This window comes from Callithrix jacchus, chromosome 4, assembly GCF_049354715.1.
Source record: "Callithrix jacchus isolate 240 chromosome 4, calJac240_pri, whole genome shotgun sequence".
Classification (NCBI taxonomy): domain Eukaryota; kingdom Metazoa; phylum Chordata; class Mammalia; order Primates; family Cebidae; genus Callithrix; species Callithrix jacchus.
In genome coordinates this window covers 151,866,326-151,889,326 of record NC_133505.1, presented here as the reverse complement: position 1 = coordinate 151,889,326, position 23,001 = coordinate 151,866,326, and the positions used below count along the sequence as shown (strand labels likewise).

Genomic DNA, 23,001 nt, shown 5'->3' with positions numbered 1-23,001 from the left:
GCCTTGATTCTCAACTTCTGTGCACTTGCAAGCTCAACAACACAGGGAAGCTGCCAAAGCTTAGCATGTTCATCCTCTGAACAGGACAAGCTGAACCTTGGCCCCTTTCAGCCATGGTTGGAGTGGCTGGAATTCAGGGTACAAAGTCCCTAGGCTGCACAGAGCAGGGGTGCCTTGGCTCTGTCCTATGATACCATCTTTTCCTCCTAGATCTCCAGGCCTGTAATGGGAGGGGCTGCCATGAAAACCTCTGACATACCCTGGAGACATTTTCACCATTGCCTTGGGCATTAACATTCAGCTCCTCCTTATTCATGCAATATTTTCAGCCAGCTTGAATTTCTCCTCAGAAAATGGGATTTTCTTTTTTATCACATAGTCAGGCTGCAAATTTTCAGAACTTTAATGCTCTGCTTCCCTTTTAAAACTGAATGCCTTTAGCCACACCCAAGTCACTCCTTGAATGTTTGTTGCGTAGAAATTTCTTCTTCTAGACACTCTAAATCATCTCTCTCAAGTTCAAAGTTCCACAAATCTCTAGGACAGGGGAAAGTAATGCCAGTCTCTCTGCTAAAACATAACAAGCGTCACCTTTGCTCCAATTCCCAACAAGTTTCTCATCTCCATCTGAGACCACCTTAGTCTGGACCTTATTGTTCATATACTATGAAGTCTCTGGGAAGTTACAAAAGAAAGAAGTTTAAATGGACTTATAGTTCCACATGACCAGGGAGGCCTCACAATCATGGTGGAAGGGAAGGAAAAGCAAGTCACATCTTACAAGGATGGCAGCAGGCAAAAGAGAGCTTGTGTAGGAAAACTCCCATTTTTAAAACCATCAGATCTCCTGAGACCTATTCAAGATCATAAGAACAGCACAGGAAAGACCCACCCCCATAATTTAATCACCTCTTACTAATTTCTCCCATGACACATGGAAATTATGTGTCCCATATTTTCCTCTCTTCTTCTGAGGCCTCCAAACTATTCTAACCTTTGCCTGTTACCTAGTTCCAAAGTTGCTTCCACATTTTTGGGTATCTTTTCAGCAACACTCTACTCCTGGTACCAATTTACTGTATTAGTCTGTTTTCACACTGCTGATAAAGACACACCAAAGACTGGGCAATTTAAAAGAAAGAGGTTTAGTGGACTAACAATTCCACATGACTGGGAAGGCCTCACAGTCATGGTGGAAGTCAAGAAGTAAATCACATCTTATGTGCATGGTGGCAACCAGTTGCGCAGGGCAACTCCCATTTTAAAATCATCAGATCTCATGAGACCCATTCTCTATCATGAGAACAGCACAGGAAAGACCTGCCCCCATAATTCAATCATCTCCCACCAGATCCCTCCCACAACATGTGAGAATCATGAAAGCTACAAGATGAGATTTGGGTGAAGACACAGAGCCAAATCATATCATTGTCATACTCTATATATCCTTGGGAATGTCTTTCCTACCCACTCTCCCCACCCCTCAGATAAATTCGCATCTCTGTTATCTTTATGGCACTCTGTGCCTTTTCCCTACAGCCCTTAGAATAATATTATTGTGATTCTGTGAGAGAAATAGGAGGAGGACATGATCTGGGTCTGTTTTGTCCCCATTGTATCCCCAGCACCAGGCATGAGGCCTGACCTTCAACATATGCTTGTATCATGTTTAAAGAATGAAGAGCGCCTCCTTGTTCATGAATATATGTGTGGAGTACCTGAGGAGGTGAGAGAGTGAGGCTCATTCAGGGAGACTGCCTTATACGCAAACCATTTCTAACAAGTGACTTTTGATATTTCTTTCAGGGATCATTAGGCCTAATTCAATTTTCACATGATATTAAATTATGAAAATCCAGGGTAGAATGTGAATGTATATTATTTATGGAATTTAAATTAGTTTTACATTGACCTTCTTAGTTGTATTTTTATTTAAAAGCTACTCCTTTTTTAACAGCCAAGCAAAAAAAGAGTTATGCTGAATATTTCCATATCTTCTCTTTCTACCTATCTCAATCCATTGCAGTTTGGCTTTAGACTTGATTTTTGCATTGAAACTAATTCTTCCCAATTCCCCTTGCTAAAGATATTAATAACTTTCACGTTGAACTCATTATAGTTATTAGCTCAGTGGACTCTAAAGGAGAAATTGACACAGTCAACCAAACTCTCCCACTGCTGGGTCTGAGACCCATTCTCCAAATCATCTCCTATCATTTGACCCATTTGTTACATGACTTTGCCTCTAACTACCTGCTAGTCTCTTTATCAACCTTGCACTTTAAAGTTTAGCAAAAAGAGAAGAAAGAAGCCTTATGGATTTCCCAAAACATATTATACTCTTTTATATTTCTATTCCTTTGGACATACTGTTTTCTTTTCCTAAAATTGCATTCTCTTATTTGTTGACCATGGAATTGTATTTCAGTCCTGCCTTTTAGGAAAGCCTTTCTCAACTCCCCAGGCCGTCCATTGCTCCTTCAGCAGTGCACTCATTGCATGTTGTCTGTATACTCATGAAAGTCAATTTCTTGTTGTTTGTTTGCACTTCTCTTTCCCATTTTTTATTGTTAGCTGCATGAGAAAAAAAAATTCGTGCTTTTCATCTTTGTAGCTGCAGTACTAGCACACTTCCTAATATGTGGCATATGCTTCATAAAATATCTGTAGGTTGACAGTTTGGGAGTACAGTAGGAGGATGTATTTTTTTCTTGTATTATAATTTTGATTCACAGAGTGGAAGCATTTGGGGGATGTTACAGGATTAGAAAATGATTGCCCCTAAGGCCAAGACTGGAGAAGAATGAGTCCCAATTGCCATGTCTATAATCCTGGAACCACATTTCCACACACATTTTGGTTTATAAGGAATCAAGAATTACAGATTCTAGTTCTCTGTCACTAAGTAATTTGTAGCATTTCACCAATGGTGAAATATTAATTTTCCCCAGCTCATAAATTATTTGAGAAGGTGACTTGTGCTTCTGGTGTGACAGAATATCTGAGTCAGATTAGCATTCCCAATAAGAACATCTATAAAAATTGAATAGCATATTTAAAAATGATCAGTGTTTTAAAAATGGGAGAGCAACTAAGGTAGCCAACATTTGAGAGTGACAGATCCTAGAAAGAAGGGAGACACATATGAGTTGCATATAGAGTACTACAATGGAGTTGCCTAATTTGCCCCAACACTTTTCTTTCTGGGTATTTGATGATTCTATATGCAGTGCAATAGTCAGAAGCTGAGAAGAAACTGGTGGTTTTAGCTTTTGGAAGTCGAAAGTTTAAGAATACAAAAGTATTCAGTACTTGAGCAGCCAAGATCCTTAAGAAAATATAACCACAGGCCAGGCATGGTGGCTCACACCTATAATCCCAGCACTTTGTGAGGCCCAGATGGGTGAAACATCTGGGGTCAGGAGTTCAAGACCAGCCTGGCCAACTTGGTGAAACCCCATCTCTACTAAAAATACAGAAATTAGCTGAGTGTGGTGGTGTGTACCTGAAATCTCAGCTACTCAGGAGGCAGGAGAATCATTTGAACTTGGGAGGTGGAGGTTACAGAGAGCCAAAATCATGCCACTGCACCCCAATCCGGGTGACCGAGTGATTCTTCATCTCAAAAAAAAAGAGAAAACATAAACTCGAAGGAAGTGAGCCTACATTTGGCACTACATTTTCCCTCCAAACATTAGCTTATTTTTGAGTTGCAGATGGTAACAATGGAAATTAGATAATATTTTACCTAAATAATAATGAAAATCATGACACAACGTAGTTCATGTGATGCAGCTAAAGCCATATTTAGAGGAAAACGTATAACCTTAAATACGTATATTATAAAAGAAGAAAATCTGAAAGTTACATAAATATCTATCTCAAACAATTTAAAAAATGGCAAATCTAAAGAAAGTAGAAGAAAATAATAATGATAAGAGTAGAAATAACTAAAAGAGAAACAAATGTATGATAGAAAGCAATTAACAAAACTTAAAGTTTGTCCCTGGAAAGAATCATAAAATAGGTAAATCCTCGCAGGATAAAGAAAAAAGAGAGTAGAAACAAATTATAAATACTAGTAATAGAAATGGCATGTAATTACAAAGCTTATGGACATTAAAAATATAAGGAGATTGTACTATAAATATTATAACAATACATTTGAAAATGTATACAAAATGTCTTAAAAACTACAAGTATTAAAACTGACACAAGAAATATATACTTATATATGTGTGTGTCATATGCACATAAAATTCTTTATTTAAAATCTTGCAACATAATGTTCCAGACTCAGATGACATCCAAAGTAAATTATTTATGACATTTAAGAGAGAAGTCACAGCATCTTACAGAAGAAACTCTTGCAGAGTAGAACAAAAGAGAAAATACTTCAAAACCAATTTTATGAGGCCAGCATAACCTTGATACAAAATCCTGGTAAAGACATTACAAGAAATAAAAATATAAAGCCAGTCTTTCATATTAATATAGATGCAAAATTTCTAAATGTAATATTAGCTAATTGGATCCAGTGATACATAAAATATATAATACGTTATGACAAAATTCATGTTTTCACAAGAATACAAGGTTGCTTCAACATTTAAAAATCAGTTACTCAACTCCTTAATTTATTGAATAGAGCAGAAAGACCATACGGTCATCTCAATACTTTCAGGAAAAACATTTAGTAAGTTATTCTAAGTGAAGTCACACAGGAGTGGAAAATCAGAACTGTATGGTCTCACTTACAAGTGAGAGCTAAGCGGTAAGTAGGCAAAGGCATACAGAGTGCTATAATGGATTTAAGAAACTCAGAAATGGGGGATGACTGAGGCCTAGGGATAAAAGAAGTCTGCAGTTTAGGTACAAAGTACTCTATTCAGGTGACCAGTGCATTAAAATCTCAGAATTCACTATATAATTTATCCATGTAACAATGTAAGCAAAGAAACACTATCAAACTTTTAAAATTTAACATTGATCATTTTTTTAATTAAAAAAAACTCTCAGTAGACTAGAAATAAAAGAAATTTTATTTCATCCCAATAAAGGTAATTAATAAAAATTCTCTTCAAACATCATGGTTAATAATGAAATATTAAAATCTTTCCACCTGAATGATCAGAAATGAGATGAAGATGCCCCATCTCCAGTTCCTTTAAATGTTGAACTAGAGGTCCTAACCAGAGTACTAATGGCAAGTCATAGAATGGGAGAAGGTATTTGCAATATATACACCCTAAAATTTTGTTTCTGAAATATAGAAGGCTTTCTAGAGGCCAATAAGAAAAAAATAGCCTAATTTCAAGAAGACTACTGGAACTCTCATACATCTGGTGAGGGTTATAAATTGGTGTAATTACTTTGGAAAACTGGTAGTATATATTAAAGCTGAATATACAGAGAACCTGCGACTCAGCAATTCCACTTCTGGTGTACTATGTGCTCCAAAAGACCAACAGACATGAGTGAGCACTTCACAGCAGCATTGACTGTGTAAGCCAACATCTAGAAACAACTCTATTTCCATCAACAGAGAATAAATAAGTGAAATGTGAAATATGCATGTAAGATAATATTCTATGGCAATGATCAATAAATTACTGCTATGCAATGTTTTAATCTCACAAGATAAAGAGGCCAGACACCGAAAAATAAACACTACATAATTACAACTATCTAAGTTCACAAACAGGCAGAAGTAACCTATGGAAAAGAAGTCACCATAGTGGTCTCCTCTGGTGGAAGGGTTGACTGGGATGGATGATGAAGTAAGCTACTGGGTGTTTGTAATGCTTTATCTGCTGATCTCAGTAGTGCTTACATAGGTATGTTTACTTAGGAAGAATTAACTGAGATAAGTGCGACTTATAATTTGTACTTGTTTTCTATATGGATGCTAAATTTTGTTTTAAGAATTGTACTTAGAAGTAATGTGATATTATTTGTTTGTTTGGTAGTATACACAAATGCAGAAGTTTAGGACAGAAGGATGAGAGAAGCAGATTGGACAGAAGGATGAGATTCAGCTTTTGAAAGCACTGAAATAGCTCTTCTTTATCAGAAGGTAACCCTGGGTTACCTGTCAGCCCCATCTGCACATTTTATTCCGTTGTATATTTGAACAAGTGGAGAGAGAGCATCCAGGCAGGCCAGCTAGACCAGTCTCCAGTGTAGAGTATGTGGCAGTATTTTGGCACCATTAGGGTTTCCTGAAAACCCCTGCCCACCCTGGTAAAGCCTACTTTCCAATAACTTGCTACAATCCCTGAAATAAATACCAGTAGGTCAAAATAGCAGTTTTACAATATCAGTCTGAGATTCCAATTGAATTTTCCAATTTTGTTGTTTCTTGTATGTGGATAAAAATCTTTGAATAGTCTGTCATTATAAAGACTGGTTTATTTTTGCAGAGACTTTCTTAATAATTTCTCAAACTTGTGTTTGTGAACATATTTAAGTCAAGCTACATATTCTCCAAGATTCTGAAAAAACTTTTACCTGGATTAGGATTGTCTCCAGAATGCTGCAGCTAACATAAAAACATAAAATTAAGTTTTCCAAGCAGGATAATTCCTTAATTACACTTATAATTAGCTTACTCTCTAATTCCTTACAGAAAATGTCTGCCAAACTTTGGTCTAGATTTACATACGATGTTTCTCATCTCAGAAGAAATAATAGTCCTATACAAATAAAACACAGGAGTAAGTACCTTTTCTTAATGGCAAGATTAATTTGCTTGGCAGTGAGATAGAGAGCTACCAGAAGGGTCTAGACAGAACAAGCAGCACAGAAAGGGGCACTGGTGCAGACCTGGTGATCATTTTTTTATTAGAAAGGATTGAGGTTCCTTGGCAGATTTGTTTATAAAGCCACCACCAAATAGAAGTATTTTTAAAGGCTATTTCTTCTAATGCCTTAGCTAGCATATTGAACAGGACAACTAAATGCAATGTATGATGTTTCATAGGATCTTGGATTAAAAAGAAACTGTTCTGAATATTATTGAGATTGATGTATAAATGTTAATATGGGCTATAAATTAAACAATATTGATAATGTTAAATATATGTAGGAGAAAGTTATTGTTCTTAGAGGATATTTATTGAAATATTAAGGGCTACAGTTTCATGATTATCTGCAACTAACATTAAAAGGTTTCATCAAGTCATCAGAGAGACAGAGAGAAAGCAAATGTGGCAAATTGTTAGCAAGTGATAAATCTAAGTAAATGACATATGGGTGTTGATTGTACTATTTTTGCAAAGTCTTTGTAGGTTTGACTTTTTTTTCAAACTAGACTGTCAGAGGAACATTTTTAAAAACAGATATTAAAGATTTTTCCCTTGTATTTGGGGAAAAGATGGAAGAGAAAAGGTAAAGAAAACTCATTTTTTTTTTTAACTGAGAAGTTAAACTCGTCAGCAGCTAATTTATCTAGGTATGCACACACAATTATATTTCCCTCTCTTTATGAGGTTTTGTCTTAGACCTCACTGCATTCTTAAAACTCTTCATTTGATATTCTGTACATAAGAAAAAATAATGTTTAATATTTTTCCTAGGAAAACATTACACATATTACACCTGAGTATACCTAAAATGTGTGTTATTACCATGTGCTTCAAATAAACATTTCCTCCCAATAAACAAACCTCAGTTTCAAAATATTATGTAGAATTTGTCACCTTGTATGGAACATGAATAATAATAGAGGATAAATCAGGTTCAAAGGGATCTCAAACACATAGCCCTCAATGCTTCTCAGAAATATGGTGCCATGTAACCTTGTGAGATTGACGCAGTCACAGACAACAGTAGAGAATTACCAAGGGAAATGCAGCTCTGCCTGGCATCACAATGTATGTTGTTGGTAATTGTTGACAGATATTCCACATTTAGATATGAATCTTGAAGTGTGCTTGAGAGCCACAGCTCTGAGAAAAAGAACACTTTTCCCGAAGTTCTTCAAAGCAATTCCTAAATGTCGATGTGTCCACCAACATACAGTGAATGTGTTTCAGCAGCTTCATGGATGCCATTCATCTGTGAGAGGACAAGCCCACTGTCCAGGTTACTCAGATTCCATTTATCTTGTTACCAGGTAAAACAACACAGGGTCTCTGGTTCCCACATCCACATCTGATATGAAAAGCCAGGCACATCTACCTAAGTTCTAAATTCAAATTCACTTATCTTGTGTGAAGGCATTCTACTTGACAGACTGACAGAGTGGATCACTGTATGTACTAGTTCCAAGTTTCTCTTTTTTGAACCCCAGGGCTTTTCAGTAGACACCATTTTCCCTTAGAGTTCACAGTTGGAGCAGAGTCACAGAGCAACATTTACAGAGGAGGTGAACACAAATTATAACTGGGGAAGGGAAAGAAACAATGGCAGAAGGAGTTTAAAGTGGAATTGAGGGTGTAACAAAAAGTATGTGCTTATTATAAGGCTGAAATTGAGAGGTTGCTTAAATATGTCAAGTGAGACAATATATCAGAAAAACACATTCTATCCTGACCAGTGTTATGCCTGCAACATGGGCAAATGGGGCCACAGAGTCATAACACTAAACTACCACGATATATAACCTCAAGGATGTGATACTTTTCAGTTATTATTCATGTTCCAAATATGAAATGAGAAATTATCCTAATGGCAAACACCATTTTGATGAAGTAGCAGCAATGGGTATCCTTTCTGGGTCAAAAGAGTGATGGCAATTCCAGGCAATTTACTTATTTTTAAGACAAAAGAATCAATCCTTGATCTTAAATATGAAGTTTGTGAAAATTTTTTATACTTCTTGAATTATGTAGGTAAGATATAAATGCTGATGGTATGGATGAAGGTAACCAGGCAGGAAAATGATAAAAGATGCCATGTAAACTTCGAACTTTTAGCTCATGCACCAGTTACACTTCAGGAAGAAAAAAACAATGTTGGTTTTGGGCTCAGAACTATTTCAAATCAGCCAAAAAATTATGTGGCTTTTCCAGTTTACATAGATGTCACAGTAGTTGAATACTGACTACTCTTAAAATTCCAAAGAGAAAACTCTGTAAGTCAGATGGACACTAATTAAGAAAGAACCGTAGAATATCATCACCTAAGTTTTCTTGCTTACTTTTGAAGTCATAATATCTAAGATAAAAAAAATTTCCCATTACTTCTGCCCTTCCTCTTTTTGAAAAAGAGCTTCCAAACAGTGAATATTGTTTTATGGGTTTTAAGAACTTGCAATGAAATTAGAAAATTAGTCTGAAAGCCTTGGGAAAGCAAAAAAGGCAAGATAGAAATGAAGTCCTTATTCTTCTAAAATGAATCTTTGGGAACAATTATCACCTCACCCAAAGAAATAAATACGAGACTGTAAAATCTACATCAAATGCATCCACACCTGAATGGCCGACTTTGTCAGCAGCAGATGAAAGATCAGCCCAAAGTCTATTTGGAATTGCCTGCAATAGATAAATGTCTACTTCAAGCTAATTGTTCTCATAATTGGAGAGGAAATGAGAACTACAAAAAAAAAAAAAGAAAACGGTAGAAAGGAGAAGGCTGGATTTTAGAGGTAGGCTGACACTGATTTGCTTAACAACATATTTTGTATGTTGTTTACAACCCAAGCTGATAGCAAAGGTTTTATTTTAGTGGCTTGCCACATGAGTAACATTGGCCACAGAATTCACCCACCAACAATAGTCATACTCCATGAGACTATGAACTTCCCAAGGACAGAAATCCTGTCCAATCTAGCCTAAGCCTTGTACATAGGAGGCACTCACAAAATGGTTTAGTGAATTAAACTGAGAGAGGAGTGAAAGGATGAATGAATTAAGAAACAAATGCCAAACTGATAGGAAATATGACGGCTTGAGGAAAATGGCTCACATCGACAAATTTCAGAGCTTCTTTACTCATAAAGAATCAGATTCTCAGTCTGTGGACTGTACAGCCATTTGCAACAGGAAGATTAATTGTGCATGGTACTATTTTTTAAAATGCATATATTTTGTCTAGACTGGAGAAAAACAAAGCTCCAGAAGCCGTGTCTATCATTGCTGTCAGTTCAGAAATTGCCTTGAGCAAAATTGAATGAGATTTTCAAAAACATTCATGAAAAATTTGGTTTGTATGACTAACCTGTCTCACCAGGTCAGATCACTGCCCTTGACATCCAAAGGCAATGCTGCGGGCATCATGCTCTGTAGAGGGGGCTGCTCAGATCAGGGAATAAATGCCTGTCCTTTCCATTCATTATAGAGTTCTTTGGGGTGTCCTTGTTGTTGTTATTGTTTGGTTCATTCGTTGGTTGGTTTGGTTTGGTTTTTTACAGAGCCTTTAGTTCTCCTGGTAACCTTATTAATTATGGTGCTGATGCTGTTGTCCAGGGTATCTTAAAATAATTTCTATAATACTTTTTTGCAGCAATTTGCATTTCTCAGCCTGAGAGTTGTCTGATATCTTTTTCTTCGCCTGGTGCTTGGTTGTTTTTTGTTTGTTTGTTTTTGTCAAAGAAAGAAATCTCACATTCTGGTAAGCTGCTTAAGGAAGAAAAATCACTGAATTATCAACATTTTTACTTTACAGAATATATAGATAGTCACATTTGTTTTTCTATGCAATTTGGAAGAGCACTGCATCCAGGTAAGAAGAATGAGGAGCTCAAGCCTGAAGCTCTTGCATCTCATATCTTTCTGGCTTTGATTGATAACTTACTCTCTCTGAATCTTCTTTTCCTTCACTCCAAACATTTAGGACTGGTGAGGGGAGAGGAGGCAGGTGGCAGCCAGTTTCCTGCCTTACTTGTTTTCAGAGACTATTGTAGACAACAAGTGAACTATGAAAGGGTTTCGAAAACAAGAGAAGTCCTTACCAATCTCAGGGAGGATGGTTTAAGTTGTGAAGCCTCAATTGCTGATTGTCAAGTCCTCTCAATGCAAACTTTCATTTCTTTTCCTGTCCTGGACTATTTATAGTACTAAAAAGGAAAGCTAGTGCCCACTGCTGCAAATCACTGAGCTCACTCCAGAGATCAGTGTCTGCATTCTTAACCAGTCCAAATAGCAGAAATTCCCCCAAATTCACACAGTGTCAGGCAGCAAGTCTGTAGCTTCTTTTTTTAAATTGCATTTTAGGTTTTGGGGTACATGTGAAGAACATGCAAGATTGTTGCATAGGTACACACATGACAGTTTGATTTGCTGCCTTCCTTCTCATCACCTATATCTGGCATTTCTTCCCACACTCTCTCTCCCCAACTCCCCACCCCTTGCTGTCCCTCCCCTATTTCCCCCCCAACGGACCCCAGTGTGTGATGCTCCCCTCCCTGAGTCCATGTGTTCTCGTTGTTCAACACCCACCTGTGAGTGAGAACATGTGGTGTTGGATTTTCTGTTCTTGTGTCAGTTTGCTGAGAGTGATGGTTTCCAGGTTCTTAACCGGTCTGTGTTCTTACTTCAAGGGCTAAAGTGAGGCCATGGACAGAGATGAGCTGTCTTAGAATGCACTCAGTAAGAGCCAACATGTAATAGTTAAAACCCAGGTATGCAACCAAGTTTTGTGATTTGGGGAAAGTTTTTTTTAAAGCCCATTTGTGACTTAATTTCCTAATCTTTAATAGATATAATCAGAGCCTTTCTTATTTTATTTGGAATGCTTTAACAAAATACCATAGACTGGGAGGTTTATAAACAACAAATACTTATTTCTCACAGTTCTGGAGGCAGGGAAGTCTAGGATCAAAGCATAAGCAGATTCGAGGTCTGATAGGGGCCTGCTTCCTGGTTCATAAAATGACTATGTTTTTGCTGTAACCTCACATGGCAGAATGGATGGGAGAGGGCCTCCTTTATAAAGGCGCAATTCTATTCATGAGGTCTCTACCCTTTTGATTTAATCACCTCCCAAAAGCCCCATCCCCTAATACCACCACATTGGAGATTACGTTTCAACATAAGGATTTTGCAGGGATACAAGCATTCCAACTCCAGAAGACTACTCTCATGGGGCTGCTGTGGTTGTTGAATCAGATAACAAATGCAAAGCACTTAGAACAGTGTCTGGCTGTAGAGTGAGTGCTCACTGAAGGATGTGAACTTATGATTGTCGTTACCACTGTTATTAGCATCACTTAGGCTGGCTGGCTGATGTCCTGCCCACTGTCCTCACAGGAGAGACTGCGAAAGTGTTTACTGAGACCAGCAATGCTTATGCGGTTCTCAAATGGCTTGGTTTCCCAATGCTTATCTGAGGTACTATATACAATAACTGATCAATGTCTGTTTACACCTGCTTGCTTTCATAGCCACGTACATTTAACTTGATATCTCTCTGGAGAGAGCGCAGTGATTTGCTCACCCATGCATACATGCATTATGCTGAAAATATTCAGAGTCCTCCTAGGTATCAGGAGCTGTTCCAGCTGCTGATGATATAGCACAATGGCTGAGATTCCTGCCCTTAGGAATTTCTTAATGGGAGAGACAATAAAGTACATTTTAAATATGACAGATATTGGTAAGGGTTATCAGAAAATGAGACAGAGTAAGGAAAATAGAGATTGAAATGGGGGCAGGAGCTGTTTTAGTTGGGACAGCACAGGCATCTCTGATAAGGTGATGCTTGAGCAGAGACCTTATTGAAGAAGGTAGGTGGTGGAATGCAACTGACTGGGAGAGGAGTCTTCCTTGCAAAGGAAGCTCAGGGCCTAAGATGCATGGGTGTGTGGTGTGCTCCAAGAATATCCAACAGGCCAGAATGGATAATATGCAGTGGGAAAGGGACAGAGTCATTGAGATTGGTCAGAGGGATCAAGAGGGGTCAGATCACAGAGGGCCTTTGAGTCCATGATAGAGACACTGGATTTTATTCGAAGTGTGACAAAAAGTTACCGGAGCGTTTCAACTGGAGAAGTGACTGCTGTAAAAGGATCTAGCTGTTCTAGATTTGTTTCCGTTTCTAGAAGTGTTGGGAGTTCTAGCTGTTGGCCGAAGGCTACAGCAGGGCAGAGGTGTGAGCACAAGATCAGGTAAGAGGCAAAATCCAGGGGAAAGTGATAGTAACTAGAAATATGGTGGTCATTCTCGAAATAGTGGGAAGTGGTAGAATCCTGGATACTCACTGAAGAGCTAACAGAATCAGAATTTGCCAATAGATTGCATTTGAGGGAAAGAGGAGGGTCAGCAAAATCATTCGTTCTAAGATGTCTAAAACAAATATCCCATTAACAAGAGACAGAAAACCAATTCAAACTAACACGTTTAAAAAAAGAAGAGAGAGTATGAAACCAAACTGAAAAGAACAGGAGTGACACTGGTTTCAGAACTGTCTTCCAGTTTCTGTTATTTATGTCTCTCTGTGCTCAGCTTGTTTTTCTCAGAGTAGTTTTTCCATATGGGGTAGAGGGGTATAGATACAGGCATTTCTGAGCCCAGGTTCTCACCTTTTCACCTGGAAAGGACAGAAATGTCTTGGTCCTGCTGGATTAGAGAATCCTGGAGGGAGAGTCTTTCTGTTACCACAAAGCAGGCCCCCATCAGACATTGAATCTGCTGGTGCCTTGATTTTTTGGATTTCCCAGCGTCCAGAACCATGAGAAATTAATTTCTGTTGTTGATAAACCTCCCAGTCTATGGCATTTTTTATAGCATCGCAAATGGAATGAGAAAGGCCCTGAATTATATCTATTTAAGATTAGGAGATTAAGTCACAAATGGGTTTTTAAAAACCTTGCCTAAAGTCACAAAAGTTAGTTGCGTAGCTGGGTTTTAGCTATTGCATGCTGGCTAACAAATTTAGATCGTTAACCACACAGACTTAAACTGCAAATGTTCTTTAACTACAGTTTGAGATACACTTCTCATTGCCACTTAGTATACACACACACACACACACACACACATACACACAAACATACACGCACACACATACACACACATATACACATACACACACATACACACACACCCACACACACCCACACATACACACACCCACACACACACATACACCCACACACACCCACACATACACACACATACACACACACCCCCACACACACACATACACACGCACACACATACACACGCACACACATACACACACGCCTACACACACATACACACACACATACACATACACACACACATACACACACCCACCCACACATACACACACACACACACACAAACACATACATAACAGTAACACCTAAAGTAGAAGCTTTGTGAAACAATACTTTGCCCACTACTTAATTATGATCAGCACTTCAAAAACTACAGCAAATGGGCTCTGTTTTGTGGTCCTTTCTTCTCCCATTGTTCACACCTCCACCTTCAATCCTGCCTTTTAAAAAAGGTTCCAGGGTGAATTACACTCAAGTCACTGTTGACTCAGTGTGAAAGATCTTATTAGACAGTTAACTCTATAAGGAAAGAGATGTCTGGAGGAGCCTCCTAGAGAGCGAGAGGGAAATGTGAACAAGAGAAGGTGAACACCCAACATCAGCTTCATCTACTACACAATTTTGCCTAAGGCTAGCCCTGCCCTTCAAGTTGGAGGATTTCTGCCCCTCTGCAGAACCAAAGGTGAGTCACCATAGTAAATAGAAAGCCTGAACCTTCAGAGGCTTGTTAACATTCTGCCAGTCTCATTCAGCCCATCTCCCTTTCTGCCACTCAGAGGGCAATGTCATCATCAGCTGAGGTATGCTGCTGGGATAGGAAGTTTCAGCTATTTTTTTTAACTTTAGTTAACTAATTGTGAGGCATTTTCATGCTGTTTTTAGCATCACTACTAGACATTTTAAACATTTGTCTTTTTATCCCTTTTACTTGTGCCTTAAAGCAGAACACTGTGAAAATATCTGAATAAATGATAACCTCTGAATAGAATAACTGTCAGCTTTTATACAACAACCCCTGATTTTCACTCACATCGTCATCATGTTCCCCAAGGTAGTTTAAAAGTTTTGCTCTGCTGGTTCTAGAAAAGAAGATTATTTTTCTTTTTTAGAAAAGAAGAATGTTTCAAGAGTAACATAACACATTTGATTTGTATGGCAGCTGCAATTGAACAAACTAGCTGTTGTTTATAACTCACCATCCTAAAGTCTAACCCCAAAATCAGATGCAGTTGAATCTACTTGGACAAGTTTTACCTAGTTGCCTTTATGGCTTCTGACCCATTTTCAGTTGATTTCCTAAAACTGTTAACGGGCCTCCATCAGGCCCTACCTGATTCTGCGTACTTTCCTAATGCTTCACCATCCATTTTTACATTCCCAGGGGCCTTTTGGGAAAACCAATCCAGTCCAGGCTGACCGCAACCCAGGGCTTGCCTTTGAGTTACAATTTACTATTACAGGTACCCTGGGAGTCTACTCCTAAATTTAATTAGTAATTTCCGCTGTGAAATACAAAGCCCCTTGAGAAGTTTCTTTGGAAGCTCTCGAATTAGTTCTTAAACTGTTCCTCCTTCCAAAGTAGATCTTAGCATGCACAGTGAAAACTAAACATTTTAGTAGCACTAAATTGAGTCAGAGTTTAATGATGCTTATAATATCATAAAAACAGAATTCGCATTCCAAATCTAAATCTACTACTTATGAGTTATGTGAGTTCTGGCAAGCTCTCTGGTCATGATCAGCCTCACAACCCTCATCTATAAAATGGAAGATGATAATACCTACTTCATTGCCATGATAGATATTAGCAAAATTGCATACAAAGCATCTGTACATAGTACAGTGGGGGAGGAAAAATATCCTCTTATTCTCTACACATCTCAGGTCATTCACTAGGGCCCCATGCAATTAAATCGACAAAATACAGATGAATAAGAGAAAAACAAATGGAGTGTAACATGTGCATTGCATGTACACATGAGAGATCTCAATGATGAGTAACTTGAAGGGACGGTTACAACCTGGGCTTACATAGCACGTTAGCAAAAGAACAATACACTTCAGAGAAGTGACAAGACACAAGTAAAGGACTTTGAGTGTTTAGGGTACAAAATTATGGAAAGGTAAATATATAAGAGTAGCCAATAGAAGATTAGTAAAGCTGATTAGTAAAGTCTTTCAAGTAAATTCCTCTAATCTGATAAGGGTTGAGAGTTTGTCTCTGGTGATTCACTTCTGTCCTTCCTGATAGAGAGGAGAGTGGGGACATCTTTACAAATGTATGTCCTGCTCTTAGGCAAATGAGGGAGGGCAGAGAGCTTTTCTTGCAACTGATTCTTCTCACTTATCCTCAGCTCAGAGTAATCACTATCTGGAAGTGGCATAGTTGGGGTAGCCTAGTCTGCCACCTGTCATTACCCAGTAGATGATAGAGTGCAAGGTAGCCTAGTGGTTAAGAGGACAAGTTCTAGAGAAAGTCCAAGTTTGAGCTTCCTCTGCTACTAAATGATAGTAGAGCCTTGAACAAGTTATTTAACCTCTTTTTACCACATTTCTTCATCTATAAAATGGGGATAGTAGTAATAAAACTCCTCCTTTATAGAGCCTTTTACCTAAGAATTCAGAACATTTTTAAACATTCAAAACATTTTAAACAAATCTTATCACATTGTAAATGCTAAATACGTATTAGTTCTTAGATACTAATAATGAATCAAAAATATCCCTTGATGTCTTCCAAGGATAACTTGAGGGGATTGAATATTTTCTTCAAGATAGAGGAATTGTATTTCTTTCTCCCCAAACAAGGCATTGAAAAGCAAAACACTGAAGGAAAATTTCCTCCACATTTTGTTTATGTGCTTTGTTTACTGAACATAAGGCCATTAAAATCATTTAAGTTTATAGAACATGAAAACATATATTAGGGCAAGGGAAATGCTGATGCTGAAAACATTTGCTTTTATTGTGTTGCTGGTTAAATAAGGCAAATCTCACTTGGCCAGTGAAATACTGCTTTCTCAAAGAACTCCAGGAAGATTTACTACCCAACTGCCCCCAAATGATGCTTCTGCTCAAATCCAACGTATCCTAGGGGCATAAACGACAGCAGAAACAAACAAACATTCTGGCAGAAGCTGAGCTTAATGTAAGCTCTACCTGGTAATAAATTATTTAACGAGTCTCCCACTTTGGGGAAAGCATGAGGAAAAGTTTTATTGTGGGTATGACAGGCTGTCCTCAAGCATGAGTGACAGCGGGAAATTGTATCTTCTTTGGCAATGATGGAAGTGTCCTGGGTTAACTGATTTTAGAACAATGGGTTTCTTTTTGTTTTCATGTACTAAATCAGTTTCACTTCCATAAATATAGTATGCATTTAGGAATTATAAAAATTATTGCACACTGGGATGGTTTTGAGTAACAATAAATATTAGAGGAATCAAGTGAAGCTGAGAAGAAAAACTAATCTGCTCATAATACAATTTAAACTATTGCTCCTATGTGTTGTCAGTTATATGCTCAGTATTATTAGAAGCAGTATTACCGTAAGCTGAAAATGACCAGAAGCTGTGTTATAGACCAGTATGTTGTTTCAACCTTTGTGTAGATTTGGTACAAATTGCTTCACTCCTATGTGGAGCCCATGGAATAGACGATATGAATTTGGAAACTTTACTCCTGGCCCAAGCAGCCATTGCTCTTTTTATTATGAATCACATTTGGAACCTAAAGAACAATCTGTGCATGGATGTTGGTCACTGGACTAGAGAGACCCAACTGTGTCCTAAGCCCCATCTATGCTTAGAAAGCTCTCACTATTTCCCACTGCTGCCTCCACACTGGTCTCAGAGATCCTGATGCTTTTTCAAATATTTAGCAGAAGCATCTCTTCAGACCTGCCCTTGTGTGCCTAATGATACAGCTGATACAAAACTGAGACATTTGAGTCAGATTTTCTCAAAGTCTCAGGCATCACAGAAAGAAAAACTAATACATTCTTAGAGTAGTATGACAGCTTGTCAGCTGTCATTATTACTACTTAATAAATATAACTCATTTGCTGGGTTCACAGTATCTATATAATATTCAGATCTTAAGGACAAATTGAAATGATGCATGTGGAAGTACATTGTTTATGTTACAAATCATGGCATGAATAGAAGAATAACATTATAATTTTTGACATTTATACATTCTATGCCTTAAATTTCACTATGTATTACCCATTACTAAAAATATTTGAAGGGTAAGCCTGGTGATTAAAGAAATATGACTTAGGGTGATACACTTATAGTTAGCTCCTGAAACTTTGTACTTTTCTTTAAGATGAGAAAATTTTCACTCCAGCTTGTGGTATACAGAAAATATCATTATATGATTATTTATACCACAAGGGAAGTGTGGAAATAATTTGAGAGGGAAAGTGGGGAGAGAGAAAAAAAAAGAAGAAGAAATTAATTCATAAGGTTTCTAGATTTGCTTCATAATTGAGGTATATTATTAACTGAACTGTAGTTTGCAGTCTTTGCTTATTATGGCTTTTGATTCATTTATTTCTGGTTCATTTGCTTTTCATAAATTCTAGAGTCCCAGAGGTACTGCAGATGCATTGCTGAATTGGTTCTTGCCACAGTAACCTTTTATTTCTCTGCTTAAGGCATATGTTTTACGATGCTGGTTTGTCTTGGATAACATCAAGTCATTCTGACATAATGCAGGCTCAACAGCACCAAGTGAACTTTGCAGAATCCAGACAACTTCCTCCTGTCATTGGCCCCACCTCCTTCTTAAATCTACCACCTGCTCATTTTCTTTACCACCTTTACTTGCCTTTCTTTGTCCCCAACACCTTCCTCTGACGCGCATATTCCTTAGAGAGAACGAAACATACAATGTTCAACCAGAAAGAGAATGCTTCTTAATTTCCTTCCTCTGTTCCTCCTTCCCTTCCCTCTTCCTTCCTTCTATCTATCCTTCCTGCCTTCTTCTTCATGCAACAGTGAGAACCAGTGATATGACAGATACTGTGCTGTGTCTAATAGACACAGATATAACCACGATACAGTCCCCCAGTCATCCAGGACGCTGCAGTCTGACGGAGATGACAGGCACTCCAACATGTTATTACATGAAAGTGAGAAAATGTGTGAATGTGATGCTGTGAGTGCAGAGAAACAGGACACATACCTGGAGACAAGGGAGACAGCTTCCCAGGTCATGGGACGTTTGAGCCTGTAGAAAAGACGAGGCTGAACTCGGGACCCGAACAAGAACGTGGGGAGATCAATTGTACCAAAGAAATGAATTTCATCCTGTGAAGCAGAGGTCAGCAAACGAAGGCCTTCAGGCCAAATCCACATTCTGCAACCTATCTTTGTAAATGGCTTTGTTGGAACACAGCATGCCCATTAGTCCGGTATTGTGTTTTGCTACTTTCATGCTACAATGGCAGAGGTTAGTTGAGGCAGAGACCATATGGCCCACAAAACCTAAATCTTTACTATCTGGCTTTCTACAGAAAAAACAAATGCCAACCCCTGCTGAAGAGCAATACTTTCCAACTGCTTTTTTCTCCCACATCATGGCATAACATTTGAACAGCAAGTTGAGTTAAACAGAGATTCTGTTGCTGGTCAGAGGCAACTAGACCAAGGACTTGAACTACCTAGAGCCCTATCCGTAGGGCCTGGGGCTGGGGCGAGGGTCAGCATTTCAGTACACTGGCCATCCGCCGTTAGCACATTGGTTGGCAAAGAACTCTCTGATAAAATAAGAAGCCGCTGGAGAATATTTTAATCAAGAATTTACATATGTAATGTTTTAACCAGAATTTAAAAAGCATTGGAAAATACAAAAGTAACTCCTTAGGGAAACCAGAGGTTTAAAGGTATACAGTTCTAAGCAGGAAATTGACATTGGTCAGGTAAAAAAAAAAAATTCTTTTTATTTAACAACTTTTATCTGCAAGATACACTGCTAGGTTCTGATGGGAAATAAAGGTATCGGTCTAATCATGGATCTGGAGTCAAGCCGGTAGAGCAGATTGCGTAGCTGTGTCCAAGCTCAGACCACTCACCACACCATAGCCAGTAAGTCAAGAGACAAGGTGTTGAGGCTAGGTAAGTGACTTTATTCAAGAGCCGGCAAACCAAGAAGATGGCAGATGAGTGTCTTAAAGAACTGTCTTAAGTTAACATAAACTTTAGGCTCCTTTTAGGTTAGGGGAAGTAGAATAAGGGAGAGGGTTGAGGTTAAGAGGTGACCAATGACCAAAGGCACCTGGGCAGCAGTGAGGGGCCAGGGGCATTGTGAAACTTGTCCATCAGGTCACATTGCTCCTAAAGAGCATTTAATGTAACGTTGTTACTTGCGTATACATCTTCCTTATCTCCTTGGGAACAAGCTTGGGGAAGGGACTATTATTACCCTAACTTTAAACTACAAACTAAATTCCTCCCATAGTTAGCTTGGCCTACATGCAGAAATCAGCAAAAGCAACTAATCTAAAAGAGACCACCACAGGAGGCTGGAGGGAGGCGGGTAGGAGCGAAATAGAGTTAGTCATGCTAGGCCTCCTTTTCACTGTTCCAATTACTCTGGAGAAGAAGGGTGATTAGACACACATGGTGGTATCAGCAAGGAGCCAGATTGCTGCTGAGCATCTTAGCACATGCTTTCCTCATGGGACTGGAAAGAGGGGCACCCCCTGTCTGCCCCTGGTTTACTCTGGAGCAGAGAAGAGCATGTGCCAACTGTGGCAGCCTTCTGTGTCTTAGATGCCGCCGATTGAGATAGAACTTAGAGCCCTAGGAACTGCCTTCTGCTTAGAAACAATAGGCAGTATAGGACATGACTACCTCATTATCAGATAAAGGCAGTTGCTCCTGTTCCTGATGCAATGCACCACCCACCCTGTTGCCAGAAATTCTGTTAGAGACTCGAGCTTTAAGAATGTCTTATTGAATCATAAAGACCTTTCCCTCCAGAAGTGAGTGAGCCGCTTTTATCTAACATCTTATTGAAGCTTCCTTCACTCATGAAAGATTTATTGAGCACTTTCATGATTTCAGGTGCTTGGCTAAGCCCTGGGGACACAGAGACAAATTCAACAGCCCCAGCTTGGTGGAGAAATAGCTTCACCAGACTCTGTAGGAATAACACCCAGGACAGCTACAGGAGTGGGGGATGGGGGAGGGTGGATGTGCCTGTGTTGGGAGGATGTTGGGGAGATGACAAGGACTTTTGAAGAGGAACAGAGGCAGGTGCAGAAAGAGAATGTGACAACTTTTAGCCACTTCACACATTTAGCCTCAGGCTGTCCCCGTAAGACAATTTCTTTTCATAACACAGGAGAAGCAGTACCACCCAAGCCTCATGTGTCTGCATGAAGTATTTACATATTTCTTTTCATTTTTTTCTCAGATAACCAATTGTTAATTTTCCACATAAAGGACTTGGTCATTAGAGAGCAAACCAGGAAAGCAACAGAAACAAGAAACAGATGCTTATCAGGACCAACTGATGCACAAAGCCAAACTGGCCTTTTGATCACTAGCTGCCATGCTCCTCAATGACATGATGGCCCTGGAGATGCCCTTCCTCCATCAGATGACCTGTGACTGCCTTTGTTCCTTTTCACCCTTCCCTGCTCTTGGTTTCAGGATGGCCCAAATAAGCTGGCCCAAAAACATAACTTCTCAAGGGACAATGTTTCAGTAGCTTCTTGCACAACCAGTCAGAGACCTCAAAAATAATGTGTCAAATAATCTAGGGCGCACTTTATTCAAGTCTTTTCAACTTTGTCTGTTTTCATTCTTTCTTTACTGTCACGAGGCACATAAGATGCATTTTGATTCCCAGCCCATTTCTTTGTTGGGAGTAAATCTGATGTCATATTCCTAGCAGGTGTGGACCATTAAGACTAGATTGTTTTCAAGATTATGTACCTGATAAATGACTTCCATCATACCCTAGCAATATAACCAGCCCTTTATAAAATTGCATGGTTACAGAGGGAGCAATTTAAAGTCTTTGCTAGCATAGGAGATCATCCAGTTCAATGACTAAATTTATTATATTAATAAGGCAAAGAGTGAAGCTTGGAAATGTCATCTGGTCTTAAGCCTTAGCAGATATGATGATCACATCTGATTAATCTGATGTGGTGCTTCATACTATGCTCAAAAGATGATAGAAAATTGTGATGGCATTTACCTTTTTCTTGCAAATTGCTCTTGAGATATTGCTACTTTCCAGGGAAAATTCACTAAACACTCATTTCTCAGAACTTGCTTCTAAAATATTCAAGTCAATTCAACCCTTACTTTGGAGGAAACGACTGTAGTATGTGCCAGGTATTGGACTAGCCACTTGGAAGCCAATGGTGTGCAAAATATTCCTACTTCCTTTTCTCAGGAAGCACAGCAAAAAAGAATAGAAACTCTGACGGAATTGCTATACAGAGTTTGCTGAATATTTTATTTGTGTCCCTTCCCTCTGATCCTCGCTCTACCTTTTCCAACCCTCCTTACCCCTGAATGCTGACCTGGATGAATATTGCCATGGTTAATTTTAGGCATCAACTCAGATAAGAATGGTTGCCAGTTGCTTCCTCAAATACCACCTGGATGTTGCGATTGGTGAGAGTAGTTTTTTAGATGTGATTAACATTTCAAATAGCACACTTTGAGCAAAACAGATTACCTTCCATAATGTGGGTGGCTTCATCCAATTAGGTGAAGATTTAGGGGAAAAGACCAGAATATCCCAAGAAGGAAGGAATTCTGCCTTAAGACTATCTTTATATCCCAAGAAGGAAGGAAGGAAGGAATTCTGCCTTAAGACTATCTTTAGACTCAAGACTGCAACATCAACTCTTCCTTGGATTTCCAGATTGACAGCCTACAGACTTTAGACTTGCCAGTCCCCACAATCACGTGAGGCTATTCCTTGGAATCTCTCACTCTCTCTCTCTCTCTGGGTGTGTGTGTGTGTGTGTGTGTGTGTGTGCATATATATATATATAAATGTGCATATATAAGTATATATACATACATATACAATCATATACATAC

General features: G+C 38.7%; 1 long non-coding RNA gene across 2 annotated transcripts in view; it reads left to right on the top strand.

Annotated features, from left to right (window-relative positions):
• LOC118152712 (uncharacterized) overlaps nt 1-23,001 on the top strand; it is a 48,446-nt gene that overhangs the window by 22,906 nt on the left and 2,539 nt on the right. Inside the window, exon 1 of one of the 2 annotated variants that reach the window (XR_004741443.3) lies at nt 1,890-22,863. The exons of the other annotated variant lie outside the window; for it this stretch is intronic. This is a non-coding gene — a long non-coding RNA (uncharacterized LOC118152712). Of the gene's footprint in view, nt 1-1,889; nt 22,864-23,001 lie in introns of those variants that run through there. 2 annotated transcript variants of the gene reach the window in all.